This window comes from Pelodiscus sinensis, chromosome 4 (assembly GCF_052426305.1).
Source record: "Pelodiscus sinensis isolate ZL-2025 chromosome 4, ASM5242630v1, whole genome shotgun sequence".
Taxonomy (NCBI): Eukaryota; Metazoa; Chordata; order Testudines; family Trionychidae; genus Pelodiscus; species Pelodiscus sinensis.
Window position 1 is genome coordinate 121,106,534 of NC_143055.1, and position 13,627 is coordinate 121,120,160.

The window sequence follows — 13,627 nt, forward strand, 5'->3', positions numbered from 1 at the left end:
ACACCGCTCTGTTTGTAATGGGGTTCCCCCCATGGTTTATGAATATGCATATCTTGGAGATGCTTTAGACAAAATATCTCATGTAACATATCAATTTAAAAGTTATAATCTGTTGAATGAATGTATCCTATTTTTGTGCATGTGTCATTCTTACACTGTATATGAAATTAGAAATATGAAGGTTGGAACTGATTATAATTCTAAATGTACTAATGAGAGCCATTACTGATACTATAGAAACTTAATGGCTCGCTGATCAAGCCAGCAACCTGTGAATGGTTTTATTCTTCTTCCAGTGATTGCTCATGTGCATTCCAGTAGGTGAGTGGGGGTGTTGTGTACATGTTGGTCAGAAGCCTTTCCCCCTTGCAGTACCTGTGGAGTCCCCTGGAGCGGCACCACTCCCCCCAGTTCATTCTTACTGCCAGAGAGGGTTGTTGGAGCATTTGTTCTCCTGTTCTGCAAGACAACCTTAGCTGTTTTCTTCGCTTGTTGCCTGCTCATAGTCAGTTAGCTGTTACTGTTAAGAGTGAGTTAGTTGATAGTTTTAGTTGGGGGTCTGCCCTCCTTGCTTTTTGTTTATTTTTTGTTCTCTGTTCAAGTTTCCCCCTGTGGCATGTAATGGAGGTTTAAGAACTGTCTCTCTTGCAGAAAGCCTATGTCCAGAGGCAATCTGCATATGGCTTACCTCAAATCTCCTTCACCTAAACCATTCCAGCACCAACCCCCCATACTCACAATTACGACAGATGCCTCACTTACGGGTTGGGGAGCCCATTTAGGGAACATCACAAGGCAAATGGTCCTTCATGGAACAAACCTTTCATATCAACCTCCTCAAATTACGAGCACTCAGATATGCATGCCAACACTTCGAACCGTACATAGCTCATAAGTCCATTACTATCATGACAGACAACACCTCCTGCATGTATTATATCAACCGGCAGGGGGGTGCACGGTCCCCATCCCTTTGCACGGAAGCCATCAAGTTATGGAACTGGTGCCTGGCACATCAGGTCACCCCAATAGCTTCTGACCTTCCTGGGGTACTCAGCGTCACAGCGGATGCCCTAAGCCGCACATTCTACGATCAACACAAATGGGAGATAGACAGACATACTTTTTCTCTGCTATTCTATCGGGGGGCCAACCAGACATAGACCTCTTTGCCATGAAAAACAACAGGAAGTGTCGTCTCTACTGTTCCAGAACAGCCTTAGGGAGACACTCCCTCGGAGATGCTTTTTCCATCAGGTGGGATACTCCTCTCCTCTACACCTTCCCTCCCTTTCCCCTCCTACACAAAGTCCTCAACAAGATCAGGACAGACCAAGCTCGGGTCATACTAGTGGCACCAGCGTGGCCTAGACAGATGTGGTATCCTTACCTTCACAAGATGGTGATGATGGACCCATATCTCTTCCCACTCCATCATGACCTCCTGTCACAGAATTACAGGAGGACTCTCCATCCAGAACTCCACAAGCTTCATCTCCATGCCTAGCTCCTTCATGGCTCCAGGATGCCGAAAATTCCTTTTCAGAGCCAGTGAAAGAGATACTGATCAACAGTAGAAGACAGTCCACCAGGAGAACATACCTATATAAATGGAATAGATTTTCTCACTGGTTTAATTGTTCACATACAACACATCCGGAGTCCGCCCCCCTCCCTATTTTGTTGGACTACTTATTATCCCTGAAACAGTCAGGCCTCACTCTTAGCACCATCAAGGTCCACGCTGCTGCCATAGCAGCTTTTTATCATTCCACCGATCGGGTTTCCTTCCTCGCTAATCTGATAACAAAATGGTTCCTTAAGGGCCTGCAAAACACTTTCCCACCCGTCTGCCCTCTGATCCCTGTCTGGGATCTGAAACATGTTCTAAAAAGCCTGACAAAGCCACCGTTTGAGCCTCTAGCCACCTGTTCTTGGTCTCACCTTTCCATGAAGGTGTCCTTCCTGGTCACAATAACCTCCAGTAGGAGGGTGAGCGAACTCGCCGCCTTGATGGCTGAAGCCCCATACACGGTGTTCACAAAGGACAGAATGATACTCCGACCCCACCCGAAGTTCCTCCCCAAAGTCCCTTCTCCCTTCCGCGTCAACGAACCCATACACTTACCTGCCTTTTTTCCTAAGCCGCATGCCAATCCAGTTCAGGCCACATGGCACACTCTCGATGTCTGTAGAGCACTGGAGTTTTATGTGGAACGAACCAGACCCTGGCGAGTCTCCCCTACGTTGTTTTTGTCCTATGCTGAATAAACCAAAGGACAAGCAGTTTCATCTCAGAGGATTTTGAAATGGATCACCTCCTGTATTCAAACATGTTATACATTATATGAAAAAGACTTACCTGAAAGCAACACAGCTCATTCCACCAGAGCGATGTCTTTCACAGCTGCCTTCCTTAGCAGCGTTCCTCTTCAAGACATCTGCAACACAAACACCTGGTCATCTGACCACACATTCGCGCAACATTACACTTTCTCCTCTTCATTTACACTGGTCTACAATTTTTTAGAAGTCATCTGCTTCAGAGATAAAATGTGCTATTTATTATGTATTTTGATGTGCTGAATTCAAATATGACAATTAAAACAACTGATTGGCTACTGTTTCCAAGATATTTAAGTTTTTACATTTTACGTCTATGTATATTGTGTAGATAGTAGAGTTTTAATCATAAATTGTAAACCTAGGTCTTTTCATGTGTTTATGGTTGCTTTACATGATAATATTTCACCTGTCCTGTTTATGTAACACTTTAAAAATCAGCAAAAGGGTTATATAAATAAAATTTATTATGAAACAAAAGGCAAAAAACTATTATGTACATAGTTTAGTCCTATTCAGTGTCTACTCAATGCTTCTTGGCTTGTCTCTTGTATTCATTAAATGGAGCATCTCTTGTCACTGTCCAGCAATAGTCTGCAAGCATTGATGGGCTCCATTTGCCCTGATAGCGTTTCTCAATTGTTGCAATGTCCTGGTGAAATCGCTCGCCGTGCTCGTCGCACACTGCTCTGTAGTTTGGTGGAAAAAAATCTAGATGAGAGTGCAAAAAATGTATCGTTAGTGACATGTTGCAACCAAGGCTTTTGTATGCCTTGAGGAGGTTTTCCACCAACAACCTGTAGTTGTCTGTCTTGTTGTTTCCGAGAAAATTTATTGCCACTAACTGGAAGGCTTTCCTTGCCACGCAGTGCATCGTCAAATGCATCATCTCAAAGAAGTTCACGAATCTGAGGACCAACAAAGACACCTTCCTTTATCTTAGCTTCACTTAACCTTGGAAATTTTCCACGGAGGTACAGGCAGTCCCCGTGTTACATGGATCCGACTTACATCAGATCCCTACTTACAAATGCGGTGAGGCAACCCCGCACTAGCTGCTTCCCCCCAGCAGACCAGGGAGACGTGAAGCTAGCGCCCCTCCCCCAGCAGACCAGGGAGATGCGGAGCGGCTTTTCTCAGCAGACACCTCAGCTTGAGAATAAAGGACTGAGGGAAGTGAGGTGTGGGAGAATAAAACTGAGCTCTGGAGAAATGTTTGGCTAGAGTTTCCCCTACAATATGTACCAGTTCCGACTTACATACAAATTCAACTTAAGAACAAACCTACAGTCCCTATCTTGTACGTAACCCTGGGACTGCCTGTACTTGAAAGCTGCTTGTGTTTTTTCCATGGCCTTGACAAAGTTCTTCATCAGACCCAGCTTGATGTGTAAGGGTGGTAACAAAATCTTCCTTGATTCAACAAGTGGTGGATGCTGAACACTTTTCCTCCCAGGTTCCAATGACTGTTGGAGCCAAAATATAGGTGATAGGCTTTCTTAACCATAGTGGTTATACTGCGCTTTTGTGATGCAAAAGTCACTTCACCACAAACATAGCAGAAGTTATCTGCACTGTTCACACAAGTACGAGACATCTCTGCTCACTTTGGCTAAACAGAAATGTGTCCCTTTGAAAAATCAAACACTGACAAATAAGAGAGCATGACACTGTATGATTTCTAGAGCTGATATAGGGCAATTTGTTCAGCAGAGTGATGTAAGCTCCATGACTTCTAGGAATAACATGATGCAATTCATATCATGTATGATGCAATACCAGCTTCAGATTGCATCATTCATTGTTTTGCCTAAAAAACAAGTACTGTCCAAACCCAGTCATAGATTTATTCATAGATCCAGTCAAAGATGTATTTTAGTAATTTCTGGTTTAAACTGAGATCCCTTCCCTTTATAACTCACTTATCCTCTGCCACTCACAAGTCAAGGGTTGTATATACTGACCCAATAGCATATCTTGAAAACTAGAGCCAATCAACAATTTTAAGCATCATTTTCGTTCTCAGTGACCCAGGATTAGTAAAGTTTGACTACATTTATTTCAGAAGCATTTTGACTGTAGAGCAGTGTTACATCTTCCATGGCAGTGGGACACATGGTACTGTCCACAGTGACTACCACATGGCTCCAAACCCACCTCTGTGAGCTGACAACTGCTCTGTAGTCACCCAGAGTGGAGCACCCATGGGGACCACTCAAAGGAGAAGTTGTGCAGTAACGGTGGTTCTTCGAGATGTGTCCCAGTGTATGCTCCACTACCCTCCCTTCTTCCCCTGCTTTGGAGCCTTATGCTCCAACGGGTAGAGAAGGAATAGAGGAGCTGTGCCGCGTGTGCCTAATGGATTCCAATGACACAAGGGGGTACTGTGGCATGTGCACGGCACAGTAGAAACTGCTAGAAAAGTCTCCAGTCGCTGGCGCAAGAACGCACCAGAACCCAGAGTGGAGCCACCCATGGGGACACATCTCGAAGAACCACCATTACTGCACAAAGGGTATGTCTAGACTACAGGCTTCTGTCGACAAAGAGCGTCTAAACTACATCCAGTTCTGTCGACAAAGCAAGCTGCTTTGTCGACATGGCAGTGTAGCTGCAAAGGACAGTTTAGATGCAATAACGCTTTCTGTTGACAGAACTCACTTGACAAAAGGCGTTATTTCTCGTAAAATGAGGTTTACCAGCATCAACAAAACTGCTGAGTTCTGTCGACGTTATGTTGACAGAACTCAGCGGAAGTGTAGACGCAGGTTTAGTTTTGTCGACAAAAGTCCACTTTTGTCGATAAAACCCTGTAGTCTAGACACACCCAAAGTGAGTAACTCTTTCTTTTCCTCTGCCCACCTTGCCTAATTGACCCACTGCCAGTCATCATCTACCCCTGCCACAGGGGTAAACTGCAGTCTGAAATGGCCACTCATCATTGGATGGGGGCAGGCCTGCTGCTTTTGCCTATCTTGCCTCCCTGCAGCCCTAGCACTCTGAGACCTACGGCTCTGCAGCCTGAGAATGAGGTTAGGCCAGAGCTTCCCTAGCCCTGCCTGCTTTTCCCCAGCACTGCTCTGTCCCAGGAAGCCTCCAGCTTCCCTCCTGCTCCCCAGCTAGAGCAAGAGTCTTGCCCTTCCACACTCCTGGAGTCCTTATTTATACAGTGCACAGCTGGGCCCTAATGGGCAATACCTGTCTCAGCTGTGGGCTTTGCACTCAGCCCTCTCCCAGGGCTGGGTTTTACCCTTAAAAAGCCAGTGCGGGCCAGACACCCCGTCACAGGGCTTTTATAAGGAAAAGGGGCAACTCTGTCAGCTCCTGGCGTTTCTGACACTTTCATGTCAACCAGGACATTTTTCTGCCCATGGAGGTCAGGTGTATTTACATTTTTACATTGAATGCGCTAAGTTGTTTTGTAAATCACCACAATTCTTTATTGAAATAACAAAATGGATGAGGGGACTTCCCATCTTGTCCCAGTGTCTCTCTTCCTAGATCACGTCCTGCATCAGGACCTGCTCAGAGTCCCAGCTCTGACCCTAACCGTTTACTCCACAAGGGTGCAGGCTTCCTTGCTGGCATTCCTTGTGCAAGTCCCCGGTCAGGACATTTGCAGAGCAGTGACGTGGTTCTCCATACACACTTTCATGACACACTGCACCATCACGCAGCAAGCCTGGGATGCTGCAGCGTTTGGGAGGGTAGTTCTCCAGAGAGCTGCGCATTGATCTCCAACCCTTCCTCCAGGTAAACTGCTTGCATGTCACCTATTGGAACGCTATGAGCAGGCAGCACAGGAAATCCTGTCAATGCCAGTGCCACCCACGCCTATAGCTGTGGGACCACGCCATAAAGGAAGGCCAGCTATCGTACTGCCCCAGTCTCCATAGAGACATCGTTCTTCTTGGGTGATGGCTCTTGACAATAGCTGCAGAGTCTGCAGGCCAGCCTGGTCCCTTGCTAGGGGAAAAGCTTTACAATGATTGTGCACACAGCACATGCGCCACCTATTGGACTGGACATGTGCAATACATCTCAAAGAACATTTACCAAAGGTAAGTAATCATGTTTTTCCAGAAATCCCAAACTGTGGTTGGTCCTGCAAAGTCATGTGCTCAGGCCACCTTATGCTGAAACCCATTTTGGAACTTGAACTGAAACCAAAGAATTCTCACCTTGGGCAAATGATAGGGACAGTCGCCAGAAGCCAGGAAACCTCCCTTACCCCCACTTACCTAGGATGCCTGCTTGAAACATCTAAGATTGAACAGGGGGGAGGATCAGGGCCAAGCTAGGCGGCTGCTTAGCTTATGAAAAAGTTTATTAGAATAATTGTTTAGGGTAAGACATGGCCAACACCGCAGCATGCACCGCTGCAACCACCATTGTCATGTGTAGGGCTTCATGGCTCCAGGCATCCTGTGTACCCAAGGGGCTACAGCACAAAATCGACCTCCCATTCGATAAAACTAACCTTTTTGCTGCAAAAACGGATGAAGTCTTAGACTCTGTGAAGGACTCCCAAACAACACACAGAACTTTTGGCATGTACACACCACCTAGTAAGAAGTTCAGATACAACACCTATCCAAGAGCTATGGAGCAGTACAGACAGCAACCTTGGTACAATTTTAGACAAAAACACAGAGCTCAACAGCACAGACCTCAGCACCAGCAGCAACCCACAGTGTCCCAGCCTTCTTCATGTAAGCAGCGAATTTTAAGGTTTGGTTAGGAACCAGAGACACCCCTGCTATGGCCACATCATCAACTGGACAACTACAGTTCAGTCACTGCCTCCAGACCTTTTTACACCAGTGGGCACAAATAACATCAGATAGATGGGTACTGGAGCTCATCAAAGTGGGCTTACTCCATCCCCTTCATCGCTATTTCCCCTACCCATCCCCACCCCTCCATGTCCCTCTTCAGGGACCCCTGTCATGACATCCTCCTCCAATAGGAGGTCCAACACCTTCTGCATATAGGAGCGATAGAGCCAGTGCCAACAGCCTTTCAAGGGAGGGGATTCTATTCAACATACTTCCTAAACCAAAAGAAAACTGGTAGGTGGAGACCCATTTTAGATCTAACGAGGCTCAACAAATACGTAACATACAGAAGGCTCAAGATGGTAACATTAGCCACAATTATTCCAGCCTTCAAGGAGATCAGCTCTCAGCTCTCGACCTTCGAGAGACATTCTTCCACATAACGATACATCCTGCTCACAAACATTTCCTACACTTTATGGTGGGAGACTAATGCTACCAATATTGAGTTCCCCCATTTGGCTTTCCAACAGCCCCCCAGAGTTTCTCCAAGACTCAGGCAGACCTACGACACCAAGGCACAATAGTATTTCCATACCTCGACAACTGCCTAAGAAAGGGCATATCGTTTCAAGAAGCACTGATCATGGTCAATACGACCATCAACCTCCTACTCGAACTTGGTTTTCATATAAACTACCAAAAATTTATACTCCAACCCCCTCAAACTCTGGAGTTCATAGGGGCACGCTTCAATATCATTTCAGCCAGGACAGTGTTACCAAAACACAGATTCAGAGCCCTTCAGAACCTCATAATGGCAGCATGTGCAACCCCAACAACAACAGTGTGCAAATGCCTCAAAATTCAGGGCTACATGGCTGCAACCACCTGTGTGGTGCGATTGGCCAGACTACCCAAGAGGTGCCTCCAGTGTTGGCTAGCTACTCTCTATATTCCCTCCAGAGATCCCCTCTCCAAAACCATCACTATTCCACCACATGCCCTCAACTCTCTGGACTGGTGGACGGAACCAACCAACATACTACAGGGGGTATCCTTTCAACAACTAACCCCCACGGTTACCATCACTACAGATCCATCCCACTTGGGACCCCACACTGTACAAGGCAAATGGTAGTTTAGCGAACAAACATTACACATCAACCTGCTAAGACTCAGGGCAGTCCATTATGCATGCTGTCATTTCCTAGAGTACATATCTCACAAGACAACCAATGTCATGACAGACAATATCATGTACATGTATTATATCAACTGTCAGGGTGGGGCCCAGTCTACTTCCCTGCATATGGAAGCATTGAGACTATGGAACTGGTGCATTACACACCACATCACCCCCCTAGCCACCTACCTCCCAGGGGTACTCAATGTGACAGCAAACTCCCTCAGCCGTATCTTCCCAGACCATCATGAATGGGAAATAGGCTCTTGAGCCCTCAATGAAGTATTCCTCAAATGGGGACAGCCACACCTAGATCTATTCACAATCCGAGCCAATAAAAAATTCCGTCTTTTCTGCTCCAGAGCAGCCCAGGGAAAGGAATCTGTAGAAGACACTTTCTGCGGAAATGGGGCACAACCCTCCTATACGTGTTCCCACTGTTTCTTTTAATGCACAGAATTATCATGAAAATCAGGCAAGAACGCGCTCTTATGGTCTTGATTGCACCAGCATGGTTGAGGCAAACTTGGTTCCCTTACTTGCACAGATTAGTGATAGAGCATGTGCGGTGCAGCAGAGCACTGCTAGAAAAATCTCCGGGCACCAGCGTAAGAACGCACCAGAGTGGAGCACCCACAGGGACGCACATCTCGAAGAAACCTCGCTAGTGCACAGGGAGAGTAACTCTCTTTTTTTCTCCAGTGCAGTCTTCAGCAACTCCTATTTTTAACATGATTACTGTGTTCTGTGGGTGGGAATGCAAGACATTGATAACAATCATAGTGAGGTTAACACTTTTGTGGATATGGTGGGAAATGTACAGAATTTTTAAGGCATCTCCCAAAGCAAAATCCTGCCTTTAAAAAAAAAATCATTCCTCAGTAACTACAAATAACTTCTCATGTATGCAATAGCTTTGCCTCCCTTGGGCTGACCTTTGAACACAACAGAGAGTTTCTGATTTTTGTTTAGGAGAATAGTAACCCACACAAATTTGCTATATAGTGTTAGCATTGCCCTGTTTGTGAGGAATTAAGGATACATTTGGGATTGCAGCAAATACTGACCCTAACAGAGTGCAACAGCAGACCCCAGCAATGTGGCTCTTATGAGCTGGAGGCAGGGCTCCTTGCAGAGAGGGGGATGGGACAGACATAAATAGGCAGGACTTCAGGGCAGAACCCATAAATCTATTAACCCCAGCACAAGGAGGCAAAGGTTGCTAGTGCTGACTGTATTAGGGCAGCCATGTGAGGGCCCTGCTGCTGTAGAGCTTGCAAAGGGAGGATTCTGTCCTCCTGACTGTCACAGGATTGTCTATGCACAAGGTTGCCAGACGGTTTAACAAAAAATACCAAACACACCGCCAAAAAAAAACACTGGGGAAAAAATTTTGTTGAGCCAAAAAAAAGGGCAGAGGGGGAGGAGACCAAAGTTGTTGATCAAAAAAAAAAGGAGGGGTGTTGTGCCTTTAAATGGCCCCATACTCCTCACTCACCTCTCCCCCTCCACACACTCCCAGATGTGGCAGGGGAAAATTGTCCCCACCGGGCTTCCATCCTAAGGAAAGAGGAAATACCGGACATGTGAACATTTCACATGTCCGGTATTTTCTGTTTTTTGTTTTTTGTTTTTTTTTTTTACCCGATGGGTGACCCAAATAATGGACAGTCCAGGCGAAAACCAGACACCTGACAACTCTGCCTATGCAACCTATGCTGGGGTATGACCCAGGCTGAAGAATATCCTTGGTGAATGTGGAAAGAGTCGAAGGGTGAGGGATTGGGGAAGGGAAACTTGTCTACATTTTTAACCTCCCAAATTCATGACATTTACCCTTACTAGCTTTCACTGTATAGCCCTTGGACTCCTGTTCTTAACCAGCCTTTATCAGGCCAGTGTGTAGAACAGGAGTGGGGAACCTCTGGCCCACGGGCTGGATCCAGGCTCCTGCTTAATTTCATCCAGTCCAGGCAAGTGTTTATGCTGCATGCTGGAAGCCCTGAACCTCGGCATCCATTTTCTCCCCCCGTGGGGCTGAAGCTGTAAGCACTGGCTCCCGGCGATCCGGGAAGCTGTGCAGGCTTGATGTTAAAATCAAGGGTAGAAATTCCCTAGGATAGCTATGGCTGTTGTTCTCAACACAAGGAAGGTGAAGGTTAGACGTTTACTTCTTGGCTTCTGATCTACTGTGTTACAGGGCGTCTTGATATCGATCAGTGAGTTTTCTGCTATGTGAGAACATTTCTAACATTTCTTTGTTGTTGCTGTGAGGGAGGAATGATAGCTACATGACCTGATTTTTTTCCCGGATTCTGCAGGGAATGTTGCATTTGCTGTGCCAGTGTAAAAATCACTAGCTGAGCCTCTGGCTCTGTGGCTGCAGTTTGGTAAACAACAAACTCAAATCCTCACTGAAAATAGATGTGTGTCAGGAGGGAAGGGGAAGGAAAGGAGGGGACACTGAACCGCAGTCTATTGAGTCTTGCTGCTGTGCCAAGGTGGGGCCATTATGGGCAATACCATCCACCTTGTGGGCTGATGGGAGAGCACTATGTCACTTTGTGGTTCCTCATTCCTGGACATGACTAGGGTATGAACAAATGGCCAGTGGTGCTGGTGATTCACCCTGTTGCAAGAGTTCACTCATCTGCATGCCTCACGGATCTATGCTAAACCTCTTGAGAAGTTCATTTTTCACTGTTCATTTTTTGATGCAGTATCCAGGGTCCTTATCATTGTCATTATGGTATTTTTTTCATAGACTCACTTAAAAACTGTAGTACCAGATAATGGGCATTGTCTTTCAGTCATTCATCTGGATGAAAGAGGTTCTAGTTGCAGAATAATCTTATTCAATGAAAGGGAGTTGCTCCAGTTTTATATGGGTGTAAATGAAAACAGAATTTGGGCCAAAAAGGATGTAAAAAACGCAGTGAAGTTAGGATAAAAGTACATTGTTCCTATTTGTGTGTTATGTTGTGGGGCAAATAACCACATTAATATGGTGTTATGCTACAATGTTGTCATGTTGCTAAGTTGCAAATAGTATTAAATAGAGAATGAAGCATTTCTTTTCATCTCTGTGTGTAACTGATGTGTTGTAATTGTGCAATGAAAATCCTAGCCTTAGATGTGGTCCTTCAAGCATAATTGTTCCTCAGAGTTTGTATGTGATACACAGCACCACCCAGCAGTGGTATTACACAGGTTGGACCTCCCTGGTCCAGAACCTTCAGGACGTGACTGGTCCTGAAAAAGGTAATTTGCCAGACCAGGGAGGTCCCCTGCCACTGTCCCTCCCCCTCTCCCAGCCTGCTGCCCCTCCTTGCCGCTGGCTCCTTTTTCACCTCAGCTGGCTCCTCGTTCTCTGTCCTGGCTAGAATATCAGCCCCAGCCAGGCTGCCACTGAGCTCTTGGCCCCAGGGCTCTCTGATCTGGAAACATCCATGATCCGAAGAAAGGCCACAGCCAGTCTTAGGGACAGTCACCTCCCACCACACTTCACACGCCCTTGCTTTAACACGCGTGTCACTTCAGTAACACTGGTGGGGAAAAAACTATGGAGATTGAAACCAGAGGAATCTGGCAACCCTGCACGTGGGCAATTGTAAACAAAATTTGTCATGGGCCACACATTGGCGTCATTGGCAACAGAACAATATAAATCCCTTTTCTCCCCAAGTAACAGTTGTTCCATGTGTAATTACTTCCATGGGCAGCGAGTTCTATGGGTCCTGGGCCCCAGGAATATTCCTGGCCTGGGTCTGGTTCCATCACAGTTTGGGGCCGAATCTCTCCCTTGGTCCTGCCTGCCACTCCCGCATGCACCCCCCTTCTGTGTCCTATGGCTCGCCGGCTGATATAAAAATGTCTTGGGGACTCTCACCACAGGCAGAGCAGCAGGGCTAGAACGGCTGCCAACATGTGCAAACCTGCATTCTTCTGGGGGTGCCTCTGCACGCTGCCCCCAGTGGCCCTGCATCAAATAGGAAGCTGTGAGGGCAATGCCTATGGATAGCAGTGCATGGAGACTCCCCTGGCCCACCCCTGCCTAGAAGCCATTGACAGAGGTGGTTGTCCCAGGTACCAGGGGCTGCACCCATTGCACCCCACCTCCTCCCAGAGCCTTCTCCCCATACCCCATCCTGCACCCCCATCTACCCCTGCCCAGTGCCTGCACCCAGCACCCAAACTCCATCTCAGAGTCTGCACTCTACACCCCTCCCAAACGTAAATACAGTCCCAGAGCCTGACCCCTCACCCGCTCTTGCACCCAAACTCCCTCCCAGAGCCTGTACCTCCTCTTGCACCCCAATCTCCTGCACCCCATACTGCTACCCTAGCCCAGAGCCTGTACTCAGCACCCAAATGCTCTCCAAGGGCCTGCCCAAAGCCCCCACCCAAACTCCATCTCAAAGGCTTAGGCAGGTGTGTATGGGGGGAGGGACTTTGGGTGGGAAAGAGTGCAGGATCTAGGCATTCTGGGACCACCAAAATGTCTTCAAACCTGGTACCCCTGATTAATTCAAGGAAATTCATCCAGTCCCTCCTTTTTACCCCTAATTCCTACAAGACTTCTGTAGATCTCCTAAAGAACTACTACAATTTAAAAACCAACAATGGCCCTGTAGTACCTTAGAGACTAACAAAAGTATATAAATAGTATCATGAGCTTTCCTGGGCACAACCCATTCCATTTGTCATCTGAAAAAGTGGGTTGTGCCTACAAAAGCTCATGTTACTATTTATATACTTTTGTTAGTCTCTAAGGTGCTACAGAATCATTGTTGATTTTGTTTTTTGTTTTAAGTTACACTAACACAGCTACCTCTCTTCTAAAGAACTAATATTTTTCTTGTGTTGTAAATTTTTTTTCTTTGGAGACCTGTTTATGCTTCCTATACTTTCAGGGTAAAAGTCTGTCTGTCTCTCTCTGTGTATGTCAGTGAGAGTCATGCATTAATGTATGTGTGGGGGATTCATCACTGAGAGATTTTTCCAAAAATTAAACCTTGCTATTTTTGAGCATCCTTGTAAATATATTTATTCTGGAGAGCAATCACACAGTATGTTTTGACATTAACTTTAATGTTTAAAAATATGAGCAGTCCTAACATTGCTACTACTTCCTATCTTTCACAGTCTATTTTTCCTTTTGATCTCAAGAAAAAATTGTCTTTTAGTCATCTACGATAGTCATCATGTAGAAAGTAACTTTCTGGTGACTGCAATTCCCATCTTTTGGTTAATTTCATTGGCGCTCTTATGTTATCAACTGATACATCTTTTCGGTCTTTACATTTTTTTATTGTAGTCA

The 13,627-nt window shown here is 46.1% G+C and overlaps 1 protein-coding gene across 11 annotated transcripts in view; it reads left to right on the forward strand.

Moving 5' to 3' along the window:
* Positions 1–13,627, forward strand: part of FAM13A (family with sequence similarity 13 member A) — a 349,887-nt gene that overhangs the window by 204,625 nt on the left and 131,635 nt on the right. The gene's annotated exons all lie outside the window — the stretch shown is intronic.